Source organism: Oncorhynchus nerka, linkage group LG24 (genome assembly GCF_034236695.1).
Source record: "Oncorhynchus nerka isolate Pitt River linkage group LG24, Oner_Uvic_2.0, whole genome shotgun sequence".
In the NCBI taxonomy this organism is placed as follows: domain Eukaryota; kingdom Metazoa; phylum Chordata; class Actinopteri; order Salmoniformes; family Salmonidae; genus Oncorhynchus; species Oncorhynchus nerka.
Window position 1 is genome coordinate 92,574,036 of NC_088419.1, and position 24,426 is coordinate 92,598,461.

Genomic DNA, 24,426 nt, shown 5'->3' on the forward strand with positions numbered 1-24,426 from the left:
AATAAATTAGCAACACTTTCTAAAAACCTGTTTTGTTTCTTGTCATTATGGGATATTGTGATGTCATTATGGGATATTGTGATGTCATCACAAGGTATTGCGTGTAAATTGATGAGGGGGAAAAAATAATTTAATTAATTTTAGAATAAGACTGAACCATAAAAAATGTGAAAAAAGTCAAAGGGTCTGAATACTTGCGGAATACACTATAAAATACAGAATCACCTGCTACCACATACAATACAGAATCACCTGCTACCACACACAATACAGAATCACCTGCTACCACATACAATACAGAATCACCTGCTACCACATACAATACAGAATCACCTGCTACCACATACAATACAAAACCACCTGCTACCACATACATTACAGAATCACCTGCTACCACATACAATACACATACAGAATCACAGAATCACCTGCTACCACATACAATACAGAATCACCTGCTACCACAGACAATACAGAATCACCTGCTACCACATACAATACAGAATCACCTGCTACCACATACAATACAGAATCACCTGTTACAATACAGAATCACCTGCTACCACACACAATACAGAATCACCTGCTACCACATACAGAATCACAGAATCACCTGCTACCACATACAGAATCACCTGTTACAGAATCACCTGCTACCACATACAATACAGAATCACCTGCTACCACACACAATACAGAATCACCTGCTACCACATACAATACAGAATCACCTGCTACCACATACAATACAGAATCACCTGCTACCACATACAATACAGAATCACCTGTTACAATACAGAATCACCTGCTACCACATACAATACAGAATCACCTGCTACCACATACAATACAGAATCACCTGCTACCACATACAATACAGAATCACCTGCTACCACAGACAATACAGAATCACCTGCTACCACATACAATACAGAATCACCTGCTACGACAGACAATACAGAATCACCTGCTACCACATACAACACAGCATCGCCTGTTACAATACAGCGCACCTGTTACCACATAAAACACAGCATCGCCTGTTACAATACAGCATCACCTGATACCACATAAAACACAGCATCGCCTGTTACAATACAGCATCACCTGTTACCACATAAAACACAGCATCGCCTGTTACAATACAGCATCACCTGTTACAATACAGCATCACCTGTTTGGGCAATGGCCATATGGGAGAATGATTTGCAATCCTGAATGCTGCGCACTCGTTTCCTTTCAGAGAAACAGGATGTAATCTCCTGAGATCAGGATGGCCCAACGAGGCTTATACAGGAGACAACATGAAAATGCAACTCTGAAATGCCACCAAACTCGTCTGAGGACGAGGTTCAACAAAGTGAAAATCGAATGGAAAATGGTGTCAGTGTATGGCAGCGTTTTACAATTTCCCCTTATTAAAATGTCCTATAAACTTTCCTGGGGATAATTTTTGGATGTGTGTGAATTAATTCCTTGATCTAAGGGTTCATGGTCATTACTTTTTGCAAATTGTGTTTCTGTGGACTTTCTCCTTTCCCTGTCCCATGTGGTAGAGAAATTACTATTGTTTCTGGTCAGGTCGTGACACCACGACTTCGTCCCAAATAACAACTGATTTCCTATATTGTGCACTACTTTTGACCAGGGCTCTGTATAGTGAACAGGGGGACAGGGTGCTTTTTGGAACGGATTCCATTAAAAGGTAAGCGTAGCATATGATTCTGAGATAGATTGGTTGTTTCCTACTTCTTCCCCTTCTCAAACGGCGGCGCTTGACTTTGGTTATATGAGATGCTTTCCAAATGACACCCTATTCCTTTTATAGTGCACTACGTTCGACTAGAGCCCCCATACAACCCTGGTTAACAGTAGGGCACTATAGAGGGAATAGGGTGCCATGTGTTCTATTATTGATCTCGTTGATCAATGTTGTGTCATTCACGAGCAAATAAATGAGTTTAATTAAATGCAAATCAATAGTTAGCAACTTGGAGTTGGTAGAGAACAGACACGACAAGGGTACATGTTAAAGACGGCTCAATAAGAGTGGAACGGAAAGCATTGTGGCAACTGGAGTTTGAAACAGTTCCATGAGAATTACAGCTCGGTTTTTGATGTGCAAATGGGAATTTTTTTTACAAACAAATAAACTTAAACTGATAAAGTATGTCAGTCAAGTAATTACTGGCAATGTTGCAAAAAAAAAAGTTCCACATACACTCCACCCCATGCATAAACATTGATTGATTGATTCCTGATTGCCATTATCAATAGGATGTATCTATTTGTCCTGCTACTGGTCACTAAATCTCTTGTTTACATGTATATGCAGTATTACCGTTAGTATATATTACCGGAAGTATATCACCGTTAATATATTACCGGAAGTATTTATATATTCCTGCTACCAGTCACTTTTCAACCCTGTTTATGTGTGCAGCATATCCACCTATCACGCCTACACAATGGGTCCCTCACTCATCACTGTACTCTCTATATTAGACTGGGCTGGTCTTGTAACGATTTTCGTTGTTTGGAAGGAGAGGAGGACCAGTGTGGTACGTATCCATACTACTTTTAATCCAGAATGAACACGAACAAAAACAACAAAACGATAACCGAACAGTTCTGACAGGTGCAACAAACACTAACCAGAAAATAACCACCCACAACTAACAGTGGGAAAACAGGCTGCCTAAGTACGGTTCTCAATCAGAGACAACGATCGACAGCTGCCTCTGATTGGGAACCATACCAGGCCAAAACATAGAAATACAAAACTTAGAACATAGAATGCCCACCCCAACTCACGCCAAACTAAAACAGAGACATAAAAAAGGAACTAAGGTCAGTCACATGACAGTACCCCCCCCCAAAAGGTGCGGACTCCGGCCGCAAAACCTAAACCCATGCCTGGGTCCATGGTGGCGGCTCTGGCGCGGGACGTGGACCCCACTCCACCATAGTCTGGGGCCACTTAAGTGGCGCCTTTGGAGCGGCGACCCTCGGACTGGGGACCCTTGCAGCGGGCCCCGAATAGACGGGAGACTCTGGCAGCGCCGGAGTGAAGGGCGACTCTGGCAGCGCCGGAATGAAGGGTGGCTCTGGCAGCTTCTGACTGACGTGCGGCTCTGGCAGTTCAGGACAGGAGGGAGACTCTGGAAGCGCCGGACAGGCGGGAGAACCTGGAGGGAGGAGACGGAGAAACAGCCTGGTCCTCAGAGGAGGCACAGGATAGACCGGGCCGTGGAGGCCTCGAACTAAGGGCCTGCACAACCCGTCCTGGCTGGATGGGGATTTTACCCCGGCACGTGCGGGGCGCAGGCGCAGGACGCACTGGGCTGTGCAGACACACGGGAGACACAGTGCGCAGAGCCGACGCAGGATATCCTGGCCCGAGGAGATGCACTGGCTGTCTGGAGAGCAGGGCTGGCACCATCCGCCCTGGCTGGATCCTCACCCTAGCCCGGCAGATACGGGGAGCTGGGATGTAGCGCACCGGGCTAAGAACGCGTACTGGGGACACCGTGCGCTCCACCGCATAACACGGTGCCTGACCATTACGATGCCCGCTACGGTAAGCACGGGGAGCTGGCTCAGGTCTCCAACCTGACTCTGCCACACTCCCCGTGTGCCACCCCCCAATACATTTTTGGGGCTGCCTCTCGGGCTTCCTTGACAGCCATGCAAACTCCTCGTAGTGTTTCCGCACAGCCTTAGCTGCCTCCAGTTCCTCCTGTGGACGGCGATACTCCCCAGCCTGTGCCCAGGGTCCCTTGCCTTCCAGTATCTTCTCCCATGTCCATTTCTCCAGATAGCGCTGCTCACCTGTCCAGGAGTCCCTTCCACGCTGCTTGGTCCTTTTGTGGTGGGTAGTTCTGTAACGATTTTCATTGGTGGAAGGAGAGGAGGACCAAAGTGCAGTGTGGTACGTATCCATACTACTTTTAATCCAGAATGAACACGAACAAAAACAACAAAACGATAAACGAACAGTTCTGACAGGTGCAACAAACACTACCCAGAAAATAACTACCCACAACTAACAGTGGGAAAACAGGCTGCCTAAGTACGGTTCTCAATCAGAGACAGCGATCGACAGCTGCCTCTGATTGGGAGACATACCAGGCCAAACAGAAATTGTAACGGAAGATTTCCTCCTCTTCGTCTAAAGAGGAGGTGTAGCAGGGACCAAAACGCAGCGTGGTAAGTGTCCATATCGTTTATTATAAAACATAAACTGAACACTAAGAAGTACAAAACAATAAATGTGAACATGAACGAAAACCAAACCGAAACAGTCCCGTGTGGTGACAAACACAGACACGGAAACAAACACCCACAAACCAACAGTGAAACCCAGGCTACCTAAGTATGATTCTCAATCAGAGACAACTAACGACACCTGCCTCTGATTGAGAACCATACTAGGCCGAAACAGAAACCTAAACATAGAAACACAAAACATAGACTGCCCACCCCAACTCACGCCCTGACCATACTAAATAAAGACTAAACAAAGGAAAAAAAAGGTCATAACGTGACAGAAATACAAAACCTAGAACAAAAACATAGACTGCCCACCCCAACTCACACCCTGACCAACCTAACACAGAGACATAAAAAAGGAACTAAAGTCAGGACGTGACAGGTCTTCCTTAGCTCTGCGGAGATTAAATCAGGTGTACGGTTTTATTTCAAAACGTCCTATTGAGACATTTCCTAATTTACCTGTGTAACTACATTGTCCAGCAGACAAACGAAAACGAATCGCCCTGCGCAAACATGACTGTGTTTTGTTGATTGTGCCTAAGGCCGGTACAGAGCTAGGGGGGGGGGGGGAATAAAAAGCTTTCCAGTTCTCACCCCCTTCTGATTGGAACAAGCTTCAAAGGGTCCTGAAATTAAAGCTAGGTTAAACACTATGATGGAAAACGAAAAAGGGGGGCTGTCAATGTTTTGACCTCTAACCCCGCACTACACTTCCCCAAACCATCTTGCTGTTCAAAGTGTAAATTGATGTTTTTTTAAACTGTTTGTGTGCAGCTATTTTGGCCAGATCTCTCTTGGAAAAAAAGAGATTGTTAATCTCAATGAGACTAACTTGTTAAAATGAAGGTCAACTAAATTAAAATACACTGACACTCCCTTACACACACACACACACACACGCTCTCACACACACTCTCACACACACACACGCCCTCACACACACACGCCCTCACACACACGCCCTCACACACACACTCTCACACACACGCTCTCACACACACAAACACAGGCCCTCACAAACACAAATACACGCCCTCACATACACGCTCTCACACACATGCTCTCACACACACACGCCCTCACACACACGCCCTCACACACACAAACACACGCCCTCACACACACGCTGTCACACACACGCTCTCATAAACACGTTCTCACACACACGCTCTCATGCACACGCTCTCACACACACGTTCTCATACACACCCTCTCATACACACGCCCTCACACACATTGCTCTCACACACATTGCTCTCACACACACGCTCTTACACACACCCTCTCATACACACCCTCTCATACACACGCTCTCACACATAAACAAACACTCTCACATGCTCTCACACCCACAAACACACTCTAACATGCACACACGCGCATATACATATATGGATATATGATCTCTGTTGTAACTGTTCTCTGAGGATAACTCTGATGATGTCTATATGGATATATGATCTCTGTTGTAACTGTTCTCTGAGGATAACTCTGATGATGTCTATATGGATATATGATCTCTGTTGTAACTGTTCTCTGAGGATAACTCTGATGATGTCTATATGGATATATGATCTCTGTTGTAACTGTTCACTGAGGATAACTCTGATGATGTCTATATGGATATATGATCTCTGTTGTAACTGTTCTCTGATGATAACTCTGATGATGTCTATATGGATATATGATCTCTGTTGTAACTGTTCACTGATGATAACTCTGATGATGTCTATATGGATATATGATCTCTGTTGTAACTGTTCTCTGAGGATAACTCTGATGATGTCTATATGGATATATGATCTCTGTTGTAACTGTTCACTGAGGATAACTCTGATGATGTCTATATGGATATATGATCTCTGTTGTAACTGTTCTCTGAGGATAACTCTGATGATGTCTATATGGATATATGATCTCTGTTGTAACTGTTCTCTGATGATAACTCTGATGATGTCTATATGGATATATGATCTCTGTTGTAACTGTTCTCTGATGATAACTCTGATGATGTCTATATGGATATATGATCTCTGTTGTAACTGTTCTCTGATGATAACTCTGATGATGTCTATATGGATATATGATCTCTGTTGTAACTGTTCACTGATGATAACTCTGATGATGTCTATATGGATATATGATCTCTGTTGTAACTGTTCACTGAGGATAACTCTGATGATGTCTATATGGATATATGATGTCTGTGGTAACTTGTATCTGTACAGGAAGAACTCTGAATTATTGTATGCCAAAGAGGTTTTATTGTCTTCTCAGGAGTATTAACATACAAGTCACTTTAACTCTACCTACATGTACATATTACCCGAATTACCTGGACTAACCTGTGCCCATTGACTCTGTACCGGTACCTCTTGTATATAGCCTCCACATTGACTCTGTACCGGTACCTCTTGTATATAGCCTCCACATTGACTCTGTACCGGTACCTCTTGTATATAGCCTCCACATTGACTCTGTACCGGTACCTCTTGTATATAGCCTCGCTTGCTATTTTACTTCTGCCTCTTAATGTTTAAAAAAATAATAATCATAATTTTACTTAACACTTGTTTGTCTTAAAACTGCATTGTTGGCTAAGGACTTGTAAGTAATCATGTGACAAATTTGATTTGATTTGATTTACATTGGTCTCCTTCCCCACACAAGCCTTTTGATGCGGTGTCACCCTGTGGAGATTTGTCCATGGGGGTCAGATTACACTGTAAACTTGGTATCATTTGATTGGTCAATGGTGGTTGGTTTAGGGTTGAGAAGGTTACACCTTCAGACGGAATATAAATGGAATGAAATGCCTTTTGTTCTCTCTCTCTTATCCTGTATCCAGTCCACGGAGAAAGGTTACGTGATCAATTCTCATGTCCTAGAGCTTCTGGGCCTCTGGTCTAGTAGGCATCTCCTTGTTCATGCCCTGTCTTGTAAATTAATCTTAGTATCTATATGCCTAGAAGTATGCTTCGTTTAAACAGTGCCTTGCGAAAGTATTCGGCCCCCTTGAACTTTGCAACCTTTTGCCACGTTTTAGGCTTCAAACATAAAGATATAAAACTGTAAACTGAATCAATAACAAGTGGGACACAATCATGAAGTGGAATGACATTTATTGGATATTTCAAACTTTTTTGACAAATCAAAAACTGAAAAATTGGGCGTGCAAAATTTCGCAAGGCACTGTATCAGTATATCCTTGTAACTTCAACTTTATGCCTTGCATGTGAATCCGTTAATTTTACAAAGTAATTAAATACGCGACGACCCCTCCTGTCTCAGCCCCCAGTATTTATGCTGCAGTAGTTTATGTGTCGGGGGGCTAGGGTCAGTTTGTAATATCTGGAGTACTTCTCCTGTCCTATCCGGTGTCCTGTGTGAATTTAAGTATGCTCTCTCTAATTCTCTCTTTCTCTCTCTCTCTCGGAGGACCATGCCTCAGGACTACCTGACATGATGACTCCTTGCTGTCATCCCCAGTCCACCTGGCCGTGCTGCTGCTCCAGTTTCAACTGTTCTGCCTGTAATTATTATTATTTGACCGTGCTGGTCATTTATGAACATTTGAACATCTTGGCCATGTTCTGTTATAATCTCCACCCGGCACAGCCAGAAGAGGACAGGCCACCCCTCATAGCCTGGTTCCTCTCTAGGTTTCTTCCTAGGTTTTGGCCTTTCTAGGGAGTTTTTCCTAGACACCGTGCTTCTACACCTGCATTGCTTGCTGTTTGGGGTTTTAGGCTGGGTTTCTGTACAGCACTTTGAGATATCAGCTGATGTATGAACGGCTATATAAATACATTTGATTTGATTTGACTTGTATATAGAATTCATTCTCAGACATTTCTTCATTGTCTATTTCTGTAACTCAACCGTAGTCTCTTGTATATCTCTGTATTATCTTTGTGGAGTCAGATAAACCTTTTAATAGACTAATTACGTAGTCTTATTATGAGTCTCGTGAGGTATACTGTAGATATATCAAATATTACTGCCCACAACAGTTGGGAGTGTTGGGCCAGAAAGCGAAAAGTCGACAGTTCTAATACCCGAGCCGACAAGGTGAAAAATCTGTCGATGTGCACTTGAGCAAGGCACTTAAACCTAAATTGCTCCAGGGTTGCTGTACTACTACTACTAGAAGCTAGCTAGAAGAAGAAGAAGCTAGCTAGCTAACAAAGAATAACAAAGAATATCTAGTTAACAGAAGAAAAGAAAGACAAAATAAGGACAGAAGAAAAACCGACATCAAAGTGAAACAGTCCTCTAAAGACACAAGAGACGATAGTACAAGAAACAACGCTTCTATTGCGTTTATGTTTATATTCTATTTCTATAGCTTCTTCCTGGTTTCCAAGATGGCGTAGCAGTCAGACGTCCTTTGTCCTCATCTTGTATTTTATGCCTTTTTCTCTTTTCTCCGCATATCTTTTTGTATATTTTTTCTAGAAACTCAACTTCAAAACACTCTCCTGCAACCCGCCTCATCAAATGTGGTGCGGATCTGTTTTTTTTCCTAAGTATTAATCACCTCGTATCTGAAATCCACAAAAAGAAGTTAGCCAGAAGTTAGCCAGCTCACTAGCTAACGTTAGTATTCAGCTAACCACGGCTAGCAGTCATCAGCTATCCTTTAGCTCGGGAAGCTACCGGAAAGCTATCGCCAGTTTTGTACAACGCGACTCAGTCCAGAGCATACCGGACCTATTTTCTCTCCATATCCCTATCTACTGCAAGCTCTGGACATTTACACCTGGATCTTGCAGCTACCTAGCTGCTATCCGAGTGACTATTGGCTAACATCGATTCCGGAGCAAACACCAATTATCCCAGAGCTAGCCAGCTGAAGAGTTCCATCAGCCACTCCAGGGCTACAATCACCTATCCGGACCCGTTTTACTGACGATGCAGAGCCCCACCAGGCTTTCACCACTGGAATACCGACGTTATCTGCCCGAGGGAGTTATTCAACTGGCCCCTCCATCGCGACGTAACCTGAACGCCCATCTGCTAACTGTGGCCCGCTAATCGTTAGCTGTCTCGTTAGCTGTCTTGAGCATATCGGCTGCTATCTGAACAGGTCTATTGAAAAATCTCCTTGGGCCACTATAACTATACCTATTTTAACAATTGGATTGGTCCCCTCTACCACATGGAGCCCACTAATCTCCCGACGGAAACGCACGGGGTGGCTGAAAATAGACCATCTTCTGCTAGCTTGCTACCCATGGCTCGGCTAGCTGTCTGAATCGCCGTGACCCCAACCAACCTCACTACTCACCGGACCCTTATGATCACTCGGCTAAGCATGTCTCTCCTTACTGTCAATATGCCTTGTCCATTGCTGTTCTGGTTAGTGTTTATTGGCTTATTTCACTGTAGAGCCTCTAGCCCTGCTCATTATACCTTATCCAACCCTTCAGTTCCACAACCCACACATGCGATGATATCACCTGGTTTCAATTATGTTTCTAGACAATATATCTTTCATCATCACTCAATGCCTAGGTTTACCTCCACTGTATTCACATCCTACCATACCTTTATCTGTACACTATACCTTGAATCTATTTTATCGCCCCCAGAAACATGCTCCTTTTACTCTCTTTTCCGAACGTTCTAGACATCCAATTCTCATGGCTTTTAGCCATACCCCTATCCTACTCCTCCTCTGTTCCTCTGGCGATGTAGAGGTGAATCCAGGCCCAGCAGTGCCTAGCTCCTCTCCTATTCCCCAGGCGTCTCTTTTGATGACTGCTGTAATCGTAAAAGCCTTGGTTTCATGCATGTTAACATTAGAAGCCTCCTCCCTATGTTTGTTTTATTCACTGCTTTAGCACACTCTGCCAACACGGATGTCTTAGCCGTGTCTGAATCCTGGCTTAGGAAAACCACCAATAACTCTGAAATCTCCATCCCTAACTACAACATTTTCAGACAAGATAGAGCGGCCAAAGGGGGCGGTGTTGCAATCTACTGCAGAGATAGCCTGCAGAGTTCTGTCCAACTATGCAGGTCTGTGCACAAACAATTTGAACTTCTACTTTTAAAAATCCACCTCTCTAAAAACAAGTCTCTCACTGTTGCCGCTTGCTATAGACCACCCTCTGCCCCCAGCTGTGCTCTGGACACCATATGTAAACTGATTGCCCCCCATCTATCTTCAGAGCTCGTGCTGCTAGGTGACCGAAACTGTGACATGTTTAACACCCCGGCCATCCTACAATCTAAGCTTGATGCCCTCAATCTCACACAAATGATCAATGAACCTACCAGGAAACTCTAAGCTGTAAACAGCCAAGTTAACAAACAAGTTAACAAACAAAAAGCCAAGTTAACAAACAGATCACCGACCATTTTGAATCCCACCGTACCTCCTCCGCTATGCAATCTGGTTTCAGAGCTGGTCATGGGTGCACCTCAGCTACGCTCAAGGTCCTAAACTATATCTTATCCGCCATCGATAAGAAGCAATACTGTGCAGCCGTATTCATTGACCTGGCCAAGGCTTTCGACTCTGTCAATCACCACATCCTCATCGGCAGACTCAACACCCTTGGTTTCTCTAGCCCCAATCTATACTGAAGGACTGAATCTAGCCCCATTCTATACTGGAGTACTGAATCGAGTCCCAATCTATATGGTAGGACTGAATCTACCCCCACTCTATACTAGAGGGTTGAATATAGCCCCACCATATACTAGAGGGTTGAATATAGCTCCACTATATACTAGAGGGTTGAATATAGCTCCACTATATACTAGAGGGTTGAATATAGCTCCACTATATACTGTTGGACTGAATCTAGCTCCACTATATACTGGAGGACTGAATCTATCCCCACTCTATACTGTTGGACTGAATCTATCCCCACTCTATACTGGAGGACTGAATCTATCCCCACTCTATACTGTTGGACTGAATCTATCCCCACTCTATACTGGAGGACTGAATCTATCCCCACTCTATACTGGAGGACTGAATCTATCCCCACTCTATACTGTTGGACTGAATCTATCCCCACTATATACTGGAGGACTGAATCTAGTTCCACTATATACTGTTGGACTGAATCTATCCCCACTCTATACTGTTGGACTGAATCTATCCGCACTCTATACTGTTGGACTGAATCTAGTTCCACTCTATACTGTTGGACTGAATCTATCCCCACTCTATACTGTTGGACTGAATCTAGTTCCACTATATACTGTTGGACAGTCCAACAGTATATAGTGGAACTAGATTCAGTCCTCCAGTATATAATGGAGCTAGATTCAGTCCTCCAGTATATAATGGAGCTAGATTCAGTCCTCCAATATATAATGGGGCTAGATTCGGGTCTTCACTAGAGTGGGGCTAGATTCAGTCATCCAGTATATAAAGGGGCTAGATTCAGTCCTCCAGTATATAATGGGGGCTAAATTCAGTCCTTCACTAGAGTGCGGCTAGATTCAGTCCTTCACTAGAGTGGGGCAAGATTCAGGCCTCCAGTATATAATGGGGCTAGATTCAGTCCTTCACTAGAGTGGGGCTAGATTCAGTCCTCCAGTATATAATGGGGCTAGATTCAGTCAGCCAGTATATAATGGGGCTAGAATCAGTCCTTCACTAGAGTGGGGCTAGATTCAGTCCTCCAGTACATAATGGAGCCAGATTCAGTCCTCCAGTATATAATGGAGCTAGATTCAGTCCTCCAGTATATAATGGGGGCTAAATTCAGTCCTTCACTAGAGTGCGGCTAGATTCAGTCATCCAGTATATAATGGGGCTAGATTCAGTCCTCCAGTATATAATGGGGGCTAAATTCAGTCCTTCACTAGAGTGCGGCTAGATTCAGTCCTTCACTAGAGTGGGGCAAGATTCAGGCCTCCAGTATATAATGGGGCTAGATTCAGTCCTTCACTAGAGTGCGGCTAGATTCAGTCATCCAGTATATAATGGGGCTAGATTCAGTCCTCCAGTATATAATGGGGGCTAAATTCAGTCCTTCACTAGAGTGCGGCTAGATTCAGTCCTTCACTAGAGTGGGGCAAGATTCAGTCCTCCAGTATATAATGGAGCTAGATTCAGTCCTCCAGTATATAATGGAGCTAGATTCAGTCCTCCAGTATATAATGGGGCTAGATTCAGTCCTCCAGTATATAATGGGGCTAGATTCAGTCCTCCAGTATATAATGGGGCTAGATTCAGTCCTCCAGTATATAATGAAGCTAGATTCAGTCCTTCTTGTAAAAATGATGCATGTTTTGGAATATTGTGATTCTGTACAAGCTTCCCTCTGTTCACTCCGTCAATTGGGTTAGTATTGTGGAGTAACTACAATGTTGTTGATCCTCAGTTTTCTCCTATCACAGCCATTAAACTCTGTAACTGTTTTAAAGTCACCATGAGTGGTTTCCTTCCTCTCTGGCAACTGAGTTAGGAAGGATGCCTGTATCTTTGTAGTGACTGGGTATATTGATACACCATCCAAAGTGTAATTAATAAGTTCACCATGCTCACAAGGATATTCGATGTCTGCTATTTTTATTTATACCCATCTACCAATAGGTGCTCTTCTTCTCTTCTTTTCTTCTTTTTATCTTTTCAACATCTTCCTGGTATTTGTGGTTGAATCTGTGTTTGAAATTCACTGCTCGACTGAGGGACCTTACAGATAATTGTATGTGTGGGGTACAAAGATGTTGTGGTCATTCAAAAATCATGTTAAACTCTATTATTGCACACAAAGTGAGGTCATACAACTTATTATGCGACTTGTCAAGCTATTTTTTACTCCTGAACTTATTTAGGTTTGCCAAAACAAAGGGGTTCAATACTTATTGACTCAAGACTCAGCTTTTAATTTTTAATTAATTTTTCTTAAAAAACATAATTCAATTTTGACATTATGGGTTATTGTGTGAAGAAGAGTGTCAAAAAATATCAATTGAATCCATTTTAAATTCAGCCCGTAACACAACAAAATGTGGGAAAAGTCAAGGGGTGTGAAGACTTTCTGAAGGTGCTGGAGTTTGTGTTTAATAGGCTAAATTCCACATTAACCTATGACCCCTGTCTGATGATGATGATGATACAGTGCATTCAGAATGTATTCAGACCCCTTGACTTTTAAAAATAAATATTACAATTACAGCATTATTCTAAAATGTATTAAATAATACATCAATCAACACACAATACCCCATAATGGCAAAATGAAAACAGGTTTTTTAGAATATTTTGAAAATGTATTAAAAAAGATTTTAAAAAACAGAAATACCTTATTTACATATGTTTTCAAAGCTTTTGCTATGAGACTCGAAATTGAGCTCAGGTACATCCTGTTTCCATTGATCATCCTTGAGATGTTTATTCAACTGGATTGGAGTCAACCTGTGGTAAATTCAATTGATTGGACATGATTTGGAAAGGTACACACCTGTCTATATAAGGTCTCACTTTTGAAAGTGCATGTCAGAGCAAAAACCAAGCCATGAGGTCGAAGGAATTGTCCGTAGAGCTCCGAGACAGGGAAGGGTACCAAAGCATTTCTGCAGCATTGAAGATACCCAAGAACACAGTGGCCTCAATCATTCTTAAATGGAAGAAGTTTGGAACCACCAAGATTCTTCTTAGAGCTGGCTACCCGGCCAAACTGAGCAATCGTGGGAGAAGGGCCTTGGTCAGGGAGGTGACAGAGCTCCAGAGTTCCTCCTTCCAGAAGGACAACCATCTCTGCAGCACTCCACCAATCAGGCCTTTACGGTAGAGTTGCCAGACAGAAGCCACTCCTCAGTTAAAGGCACATGACAGACCGCTCGGAGTTTGCAAAAAGACACCTAAAGGAGAAAGAAGATTCTCTGGTCTGACAAAACTAAGATTGAACTCTTTGGCCTGATTTCAAGAATCACATCTGGAGGAATGCTTGCAGCATCCCGTAGGTGAAGCATGGTGGTGGCAGCATCATGCTGTGAGTGTGTTTTTCATCTGCAGGGACTGGGAGACTAGTCAGGATCAAGGGAAGATCAACGGAGCAAAGTACAGAGAGAGCCTTGAGAAAAACCTGCTCCAGAGAACTCAGGATCTCAGACTGGGGAGAAGGTTCACCTTCCAAAAGGACAACGACTCTGAGCACAACAACCAAGACAACGCCGCAGGAGTCGCGTGGGGTCAAGTCTGTGAATGTCCTTAAGTGGCCCGGCCAGAGCAAGGACTTTAACCCTGGAGAGACCTGAAAATAGCTGTGCAGCGACACTCCCCATTCAACCTGATAGAGCTTGAGAAGATCTTCACTTTTTATAGCCACTGTTTACAGGCCTCCTGGGCCATATACAGCGTGCCTCACTGAGTACCCTGAATTCCTATCGGACCTTGTAGTCATATCAGATAATATGCACATTTTTGGTGACTTTAATATTCACATGGAAAAGTCCACAGACCCACTCCAAAAGGCTTTCGGAGCCATCATCGACTCAGTGGGTTTTGTCCAACATGTCTCCGGACCTACTCACTGCCACAGTCATACTCTGGACCTAGGTTTGTCCCATGGAATAAATGTTGTGGATCATAATGTTTTTCCTCATAATCCTGGACTATCGGACCACCATTTTATTATGTTTGCAATCGCAACAAATAATCTGCTCAGACCCCAACCAAGGATCATCAAAAGTCGTGCTATAAATTCTCAGACAGCACAAAGATTCCTTGATGCCCTTCCAGACTCCCTACCCAAGGACGTCAGAGGACAAAAAATCAGTTAAACCACCTAACTGAGGAACTCAATTTAACCATACCCTAGATGCAGTTGCCCCACTAAAAACAAAAAACATTTGTCATAAGACACTAGCTCCCTGGTATAGAGAAATACCCGAGCTCTGAAGCAAGCTTCCAGAATATTGGAACGGAAATGGCGCCACACCAAACTGGAAGTCTTCCGACTAGCTTGGAAAGACAGTACCGTGCAGTATCGAAGAGCCCTTACTGCTGCTCGATCAACCTATTTTTTTCCAACTTAATTGAGGAAAATAAGAACAATCCAAAATGTATTTTTGATACTGTCGCAAAGATAACTTAAAAGCAGCATCCTCCAAGAGAGGATGGCTTTCACTTCAGCAGTAATAAATTCATGAACTTCTTTGAGGAAAAGATCATGATTATTAGAAAGCAAATCACGGACTCCTCTTTAAAGATGCGTATTCCTTCAAAGCTCAGTTGTCCTGAGTCTGCACAACTCTGCCAGGACCTAGGATCAATGGAGACACTCAAGTGTTTTAGTACTACATCCTTGACACAATGTTGAAAATAATCATGGCCTCTAAAGCTTCAAGCTGCATACTAGACCCTATTCCAACTAAACTACTGAAAGAGCTGCTTCCTGTGCTTGGCCCTCCTATGTTGAACATCAAGCTGCATACTGGACCCTATTCCAACTAAACTACTGAAAGAGCTGCTTCCTGTGCTTGGCCCTCCTAACATCAAGTTGACCCTATTCCAACTAAACTACTGAAAGAGCTGCTTCCTGTGCTTGGCCCCTATATCCATCCACCGGATGTGTACCAAACTCACTAAAAGTGACAGTAATAAAGCCTCTCTTGAAAAAGCTAAACCTTGACCCAGAATATATAAAAAACTATCGGCCTGTATCGAATCTTCCATTCCTCTAAATTTTTTAAAAAAGCTGTTGCGCAGCAACTCACTGCCTTCCTGTATACCCAATGCTTCAGTCTGGTTTTAGACCCCATCATAGCACTGAGACTACACTTGTGAAGGTGGTAAATGACCTTTTAATGGCGTCAGATTGAGGCTCTGCATCTGTCCTCGTGCTCCTAGACCTTAGTGCTGCTTCTGATACCATCTATCACCACATTCTTTTGGAGAGATTGTAAACCCAAATTGGTCTACAAGGATAAAAAATAATGCAAAACAAAAAAATGTATCCATGCTTTTGTTACTTCTAGGTTAGACTACTGCAATGCTCTACTTTCAGGCTACACAGATAAGCACTAACTAAACTTCATTTAGTGTTAAATACGGCTGCTAGAATCCTGACTAGAACCAAAATATTTGATCATATTACTCCAGTGCTAGCCTCCCTACACTGGCTTCCTGTTAAGGCAAGGGCTTATTTCAAGGTTGTACTGCTAACTTACAAAGCATTACATGGGCTTGCTCCTACCTATCTGTGATTTGGTCCTCCCGTACATACCTACACGTACGCTACGGTCACAAGACGCAGGCCTCCTAATTGTCCCTAGAATTTCTAAGCAAACAGCTGGAGGCAGGGCTTTCTTCTATAGAGCTCAATTTTTATGGAATGATCTGCCTACCCATGTCAGAGACGCAGACTCGGTCTCAACCTTTAAGTCTTTATTGAAGACTCACCTCTTCAGTAGGGTATCATTGAGTGTAGTCTGGCCCAGGAGTGTTATTAAGGTGAACGGAAAGGCACTGGAGCAACGAACCACCCTTGCTGTCTCTGCCTGGCCGGGGCCCCTCTCTCCACTGGGATCCTCTGCATCTAACCCTATTACAGGGGATGAGTCACTAGCCTACTGGTGCTCTTCCATGCTGTCTCTAGGAGGGTTGCGCCACATGAGTGGGTTGAGTTGCTGACGTGGTCTTCCTGTCTGGGTTGGCGCCCCCCCTTGGGTTGTGAAGTGGCGAGTATCTTGATGGGCTATACTCAGACTTGTCTCAGGATGGTAAATTCGTGGTTGAAGATATCCCTCTAGTGGTGTGGGGGCTGTGCTTTGGCAAAGTGGGTGGGGTTATATCCTGCCTGTTTGGCCCTGTCCGGGGGGTATCATCGGATGGGGCCACAGTGTCTCCTGACCCCTCCTGTCTCAGCCTCCAGTATTTAAGTTGCAGAAGTTTATGTGTCGGGGGGCTAGGGTCAGTCTGTTATATCTGAAGTATTTCTCCTGTCTTGTCCAAAGTCCTGTGTGAATTTAAGTATGCTCTCTCTAATTCTCTCTGTCTTTCTCTCTCTCAGAGGACATGAGCCATGGGACCATGCCTTAAGTCTACCTGGCATGATGACTTATTGCTGTCCCCAGTCCACCTGGCCGTGCTGCTGCTCCAGTTTCAACTGTTCTGCCTGCGGCTATGGAACCCTGACCTGTTCACCGGACGTGCTACCTGTCCCAGACCTGCTGTTTTCAACTCTCTAGAGACAGCAGGAGCGGTAGAGGTGCTGACCTGTTGCATCCTCAACAACTACTGTGATTATTATTATTTGACCATGCTGGTAATTTATGAACATTTGAACATCTTGACCATGTTCTGTTATAATCTCCACCCGGCACAGCCAGAAGAGGACTGGCCACCCCTCATAGCCTGGTTCCTCTAAAGGTTTCTTCCTAGGTTCTGGCCTTTCTAGGGAGTTTTTCCTAGCCACCGTGCTTCTACACCTGCATTGCTTGCTGTTTGGGGTTTTAGGCTGGGTTTCTGTACAGCACTTTGAGATATCAGCTGATCTAAGAAGGGCTTTATAAATACATTTGATTTGATCTGCAGAGAAGAATGGGGGAAACGTCCCAAATACAGGTGTGCCAAGCTTGTAGCGGCATACACAAGAAGACTCAAGGCTGTAATCGCTGCCAAAGGTGCTTCAACTTTGTACTGAGTAATGGTTTTAAATTTAATTTTTTAAATTTGAAAGAATGTCATAAAAACAGTTTTTGATTTGCCATTATGGGGTATTGTGTGTATATTGATGAGGGAAAAAAATATTAAATCCATTTTAGAATAAGATTGTAACTTAATAAAATGTGTAAAACGTCAAGGGGTCTGAATACTTTCCGAATGCACTATATAGTTTATGGCCACAATCAGAGTCCTGCCCAACCCCCCACTTGGTTTGGTATAAAGAGCTAGACATTTTGGGTCAAGGAGAAGACAGGAATTGCACAAACTATAAAGAAAGGATTTTCCTGTTCCTCCCTCCCTCCTTCTCTCCCAGTCCCAATCTCTTAGACTTGGTGTCTCTGAGGGAAGAATGTATCTCATCTGGGATGTCGGCAGGTTGTCAGAGAGTGTGGGGACGAGGGGGAGAGGGATAGTCATGGGGCGGAGAAGATGGGAGAGGGGAGAGTGGTGGGCATGGGGCGGGGAAGATGAGAGAGGGGGAGAGTGGTGGGCATGGGGCGGGGAAGATGGGAGAGGGGAGAGTGGTGGGCATGGGGCGGGGAAGATGCGAGAGGGTATAAGGGTAGGGTTTGGGCGGGGAAGATGGGAGAGGGTTGGTGGAGAGGCTTGGGGGAGAGAGGAGGGGAGAGGAAGAGTGGTAAGCCTGTCCCTCCCTTCCCGTCCCAGGGCAGACAGACAACAGAGGCGTCTGTGAGGGGCGTCCTCCTGTCCTGTGCCCTCCCCTTACCTCCAGTCTCCTCCTGTCCTGTCCTGTCCCGTCCTGTTCCCTCCTGCCCTGTCCCATTCTGTCCCCTCCCCTTACCTCCTGTCCCCTCCTGTCCTGTTCCCTCCTGTCCTGTCCCATTCTGTCCCCTCCCCTTACCTCCTGTCCCCTCTCGTCCTGTCCCCCTCCTGTCCTGTTGTCAGTCATTTTGAAGACATTACCACCACCCCTGCTATGGATAGAAACATGGCCTGCACCTATTCTCTTCATAGTGCACTACTTCTGACTAATCCTCAAGCTGAGACAATGTCCTATTTCATTCTGAAGACAATTCTGTCTGTGTTGAGAGTCGGGGTTGGTTTCCCATCATCCCGTTGGAATGAAGAGGTCTCCACTCTCCAAATAACAGAGTTTTAAAAGCTCGTTTTGACTGATTCCCGGAATAGTGCACTACGTTTGACTAGGGCCCATGGGGGGTCTGGTCAAAACTAGTGCACTATACAGAGAATAGGCTGCCATTTGGGACGTAAAGATAACCTTTTTTTGCAGGAAGCCATTACCTGAGATCTTAGCAGATGTTGGCTTTGCTGACTCACACTGGCCTTTCCCACCTGGATAAAAGGAACACCTATATGAGAATGCTATTCATTGACTACAGCTCAGCATTCAACACCATAGTGCCCTCAAAGCTCATCAATAAGCTAAGGACCCTGGGACCAAACACCTCCCTCTGCAACTGGATCCTGGACATCCTGACGGCCCGCCCCAAGGTGGTGAGGGTAGGTACCAACGCATCTGCCATGCTGATCCTCAACACGGGGGTCCCCTCAGGGGTGCGTGCTCAGACCCCTCCTGTACTCCCTGTTCACCCATGACTGCATGGCCAGGCACGACTCCAACACCATCATTAAGTTTGCAGACGACACAACAGTGGTAGGCCTGATCACCGAGAACGACGAGACAGCTTATAGGGAGAAGGTCAGAGATCTGTCCATGTGGTGCCAGGATAACAACCTCTCCCTCAACGTGATCAAGACAAAGGAGATGATTGTGGACTACAGGAAAAGGAGGACCGAGCACGCCCCCCATTGTCATCGACGGGGGGGTAGTGGTGCAGGCTGAGAGCTTCAAGTTCCTTGGTGTCCACATCACCAACAAACTAACAGTCTAACGGTCTATGCTAACTATGATCCAAGCACACCAAGACAGTCGTAAAGAGGGCACGACAAATCCTATTCCCCCTCAGGAAACTAAAACGATTTGGCATGGGTCCTGAGATCCTCAAAAGGTTCTACAGCTGCACCATCAAGAGCATCCTGACTGGTTGCATCACTGCCTAGTATGGCAACTGCTCGGCCTCCGACCACAAGGCACTACAGAGGGTAGTGTGAACGGCCCAGTACATCACCAGGGCCAAGCCTCCTGCCATCCAGAACCTCTATACCAGGCGGTGTCAGAGGAAGGCCTTAAAAAGACCCCAGCCACCCAAGTCATAGACTGTTCTCTCTGCTACCGCACGGCAAGCGGTACCGGAGCACCAAGTCTAGGTCCAACAGGCTTCTAAACAGCTTCTACTCCCAAACCATAAGACACCAGCCACCCTAGTCATAGACTGTTCTCTCTGCTACCGCACGGCAAGCGGTACCGGAGCACCAAGTCTAGGTCCAACAGGCTTCTAAACAGCTTCTACTCCCAAACCATTAGACTCCTGAACAGCTAATCAAATGGCTAGCTAGACTATTTGCATTGCCCCCCTCTTTTATGCTGCTGCTACTCTCTGTTTATTATTTATGCATAGTCAGTTTAATAACTCTACCTACGTATTACCTCAATTACCTCGACTAACCGGTGCCCCCCGCACATAGACTCTGTACCGGTACCCCATGTATTAAAGCCTCCACATATTACCTCAATTACCTCGACTAACGGTGCCCCCCGCACATAGACTCTGTACCGGTACCCCCTGTATATAGTCTCCACATTGACTCTGTACCGGTACCCCCTGTATATAGCCTCCACATTGACTCTGTACCGGTACCCCCTGTATATAGTCTCCACATTGACTCTGTACCGGTACCCCCTGTATATAGTCTCCACATTGACTCTGTACCAGTACCCCTGTATATAGCCTCCACATTGACTCTGTACCGGTACCCCTGTATATAGTCTCCACATTGACTCTGTACCGGTACCCCTGTATATAGCCTCCACATTGACTCTGTACCGGTACCCCCTGTATATAGCCTCCACACTGACTCTGTACCGGTACCCCCTGTATATAGCCTCCACATTGACTCTGTACCGGTACCCCCTGTATATAGCCTACACATTGACTCTGTCCCGGTACCCCCTGTATATAACCTCCACATTGACTCTGTACCGGTACCCCCTGTATATAGCCTCCACATTGACTCTGTACCGTAATACCCTGTATATAGCCTCCACATTGACTCTGTACCGTAATTTATATAGCATTGACTCTGTACACCCCCTGTTATAGCCTCCACATTGACTCTGTACCAGTACCCCCTGTATATAGTCTCCACATTGACTCTGTACCGGTACCCCCTGTATATAGCCTCTACATTGACTCTGTACCGGTACCCCCTGTATATAGCCTCCACATTGACTCTGTACCAGGACCCCCTGTATATACATTTACATTTACATTTAAGTCATTTAGCAGACGCTCTTATCCAGAGCGACTTACAAATTGGTGCTTTCACCTTATGACATCCAGTGGAACAGCCACTTTACAATAGTGCATCTAGGTCTTTTAAGGGGGGAGAAGGATTACTTTATCCTATCCTAGGTATTCCTTAAAGAGGTGGGGTTTCAGGTGTCTCCGGAAGGTGGTGATTGACTCCGCTGTCCTGGCGTCGTGAGGGAGTTTGTTCCACCATTGGGGGGCCAGAGCAGCGAACAGTTTTGACTGGGCTGAGCGGGAACTGTACTTCCTCAGTGGTAGGGAGGCGAGCAGGCCAGAGGTGGATGAACGCAGTGCCCTTGTTTGGGTGTAGGGCCTGATCAGAGCCTGGAGGTACTGAGGTGCCGTTCCCCTCACAGCTCCGTAGGCAAGCACCATGGTCTTGTAGCGGATGCGAGCTTCAACTGGAAGCCAGTGGAGAGAGCGGAGGAGCGGGGTGACGTGAGAGAACTTGGGAAGGTTGAACACCAGACGGGCTGCGGCGTTCTGGATGAGTTGTAGGGGATTAATGGCACAGGCAGGGAGCCCAGCCAACAGCGAGTTGCAGTAATCCAGATGGGAGATGACAAGTGCCTGGATTAGGACCTGCGCCGCTTCCTGTGTGAGGCAGGGTCGTACTCTGCGGATGTTGTAGAGCATGAACCTACAGGAACGGGCCACCGCCTTGATGTTAGTTGAGAACGACAGGGTGTTGTCCAGGATCACGCCAAGGTTCTTAGCGCTCTGGGAGGAGGACACGATGGAGTTGTCAACCGTGATGGCGAGATCATGGAACGGGCAGTCCTTCCCCGGGAGGAAGAGCAGCTCCGTCTTGCCGAGGTTCAGCTTGAGGTGGTGATCCGTCATCCACACTGATATGTCTGCCAGACATGCAGAGATGCGATTCGCCACCTGGTCATCAGAGGGGGAAAGGAGAAGATTAATTGTGTGTCGTCTGCATAGCAATGATAGGAGAGACCATGTGAGGTTATGACAGAGCCAAGTGACTTGGTGTATAGCGAGAATAGGAGAGGGCCTAGAACAGAGCCCTGGGGGACACCAGTGGTGAGAGCGCGTGGTGAGGAGACAGATTCTCGCCACGCCACCTGGTAGGAGCGACCTGTCAGGTAGGACGCAATCCAAGCGTGGGCCGCGCCGGAGATGCCCAACTCGGAGAGGGTGGAGAGGAGGATCTGATGGTTCACAGTATCGAAGGCAGCCGATAGGTCTAGAAGGATGAGAGCAGAGGAGAGAGAGTTAGCTTTAGCAGTGCGGAGTGCCTCCGTGATACAGAGAAGAGCAGTCTCAGTTGAATGACTAGTCTTGAAACCTGACTGATTTGGATCAAGAAGGTCATTCTGAGAGAGATAGCGGGAGAGCTGGCCAAGGACGGCACGTTCAAGAGTTTTGGAGAGAAAAGAAAGAAGGGATACTGGTCTGTAGTTGTTGACATCGGAGGGATCGAGTGTAGGTTTTTTCAGAAGGGGTGCAACTCTCGCTCTCTTGAAGACGGGAGGGACGTAGCCAGCGGTCAGGGATGAGTTGATGAGCGAGGTGAGGTAAGGGAGAAGGTCACCGGAGATGGTCTGGAGAAGAGAGGAGGGGATAGGGTCAAGCGGGCAGGTTGTTGGGCGGCCGGCCGTCACAAGACGCGAGATGTCATCTGGAGAGAGAGGGGAGAAAGAGGTCAGAGCACAGGGTAGGGCAGTGTGAGCAGAACCAGCGGTGTCGTTTGACTTAGCAAACGAGGATCGGATGTCGTCGACCTTCTTTTCAAAATGGTTGACGAAGTCATCTGCAGAGAGGGAGGAGGGGGGAGGGGAGGAGGATTCAAGAGGGAGGAGAAGGTGGCAAAGAGCTTCCTAGGGTTAGAGGCAGATGCTTGGAATTTAGAGTGGTAGAAAGTGGCTTTAGCAGCAGAGACAGAGGAGGAAAATGTAGAGAGGAGGGAGTGAAAGGATTCCAGGTCCGCAGGGAGGCGAGTTTTCTCCATTTCCGCTCGGCTGCCCGGAGCCTGTTCTGTGAGCTCGCAATGAGTCGTCGAGCCACGGAGCGGGAGGGGAGGGACCGAGCCGGCCTGGAGGATAGGGGACATAGAGAGTCAAAGGATGCAGAAAGGGAGGAGAGGAGGGTTGAGGAGGCAGAATCAGGAGATAGGTTGGAGAAGGTTTGAGCAGAGGGAAGAGATGATAGGATGGAAGAGGAGAGAGAAGCGGGGGAGAGAGAGCGAAGGTTGGGACGGCGCGATACCATCCGAGTAGGGGCAGTGTGGGAAGTGTTGGATGAGAGCGAGAGGGAAAAGGATACAAGGTAGTGGTCGGAGACTTGGAGGGGAGTTGCAATGAGGTTAGTGGAAGAACAGCATCTAGTAAAGATGAGGTTGAGCGTATTGCCTGCCTTGTGAGTAGGGGGAAGGTGAGAGGGTGAGGTCAAAAGAGGAGAGGAGTGGAAAGAAGGAGGCAGAGAGGAATAAGTCAAAGGTAGACGTGGGGAGGTTAAAGTCGCCCAGAACTGTGAGAGGTGAGCCGTCCTCAGGAAAGGAGCTTATCAAGGCATCAAGCTCATTGATGAACTCTCCGAGGGAACCTGGAGGGCGATAAATGATAAGGATGTTAAGCTTGAAAGGGCTGGTAACTGTGACAGCATGGAATTCAAAGGAGGCGATAGACAGATGGGTAAGGGGAGAAAGAGAGAATGACCACTTGGGAGAGATGAGGATCCCGGTGCCACCACCCCGCTGACCAGAAGCTCTCGGGGTGTGCGAGAGCACGTGGGCGGACGAAGAGAGAGCAGTAGGAGTAGCGGTGTTGTCTGTGGTGATCCATGTTTCCGTCAGTGCCAAGAAGTCGAGGGACTGGAGGGAGGCATAGGCTGAGATGAACTCTGCCTTGTTGGCCGCAGATCGGCAGTTCCAGAGGCTACCGGAGACCTGGAACTCCACGTGGGTCGCGCGCGCTGGGACCACCAGATTAGGGTGGCCGCGGTGTCCACATTGACTCTGTACCGGTACCCCCTGTATATAGCCTCCACATTGACTCTGTACCGGTACCCCCTGTATATAGCCTCCACATTGACTCTGTACCGGTATCCCCTGTATATAGCCTCCACATTGACTCTGTA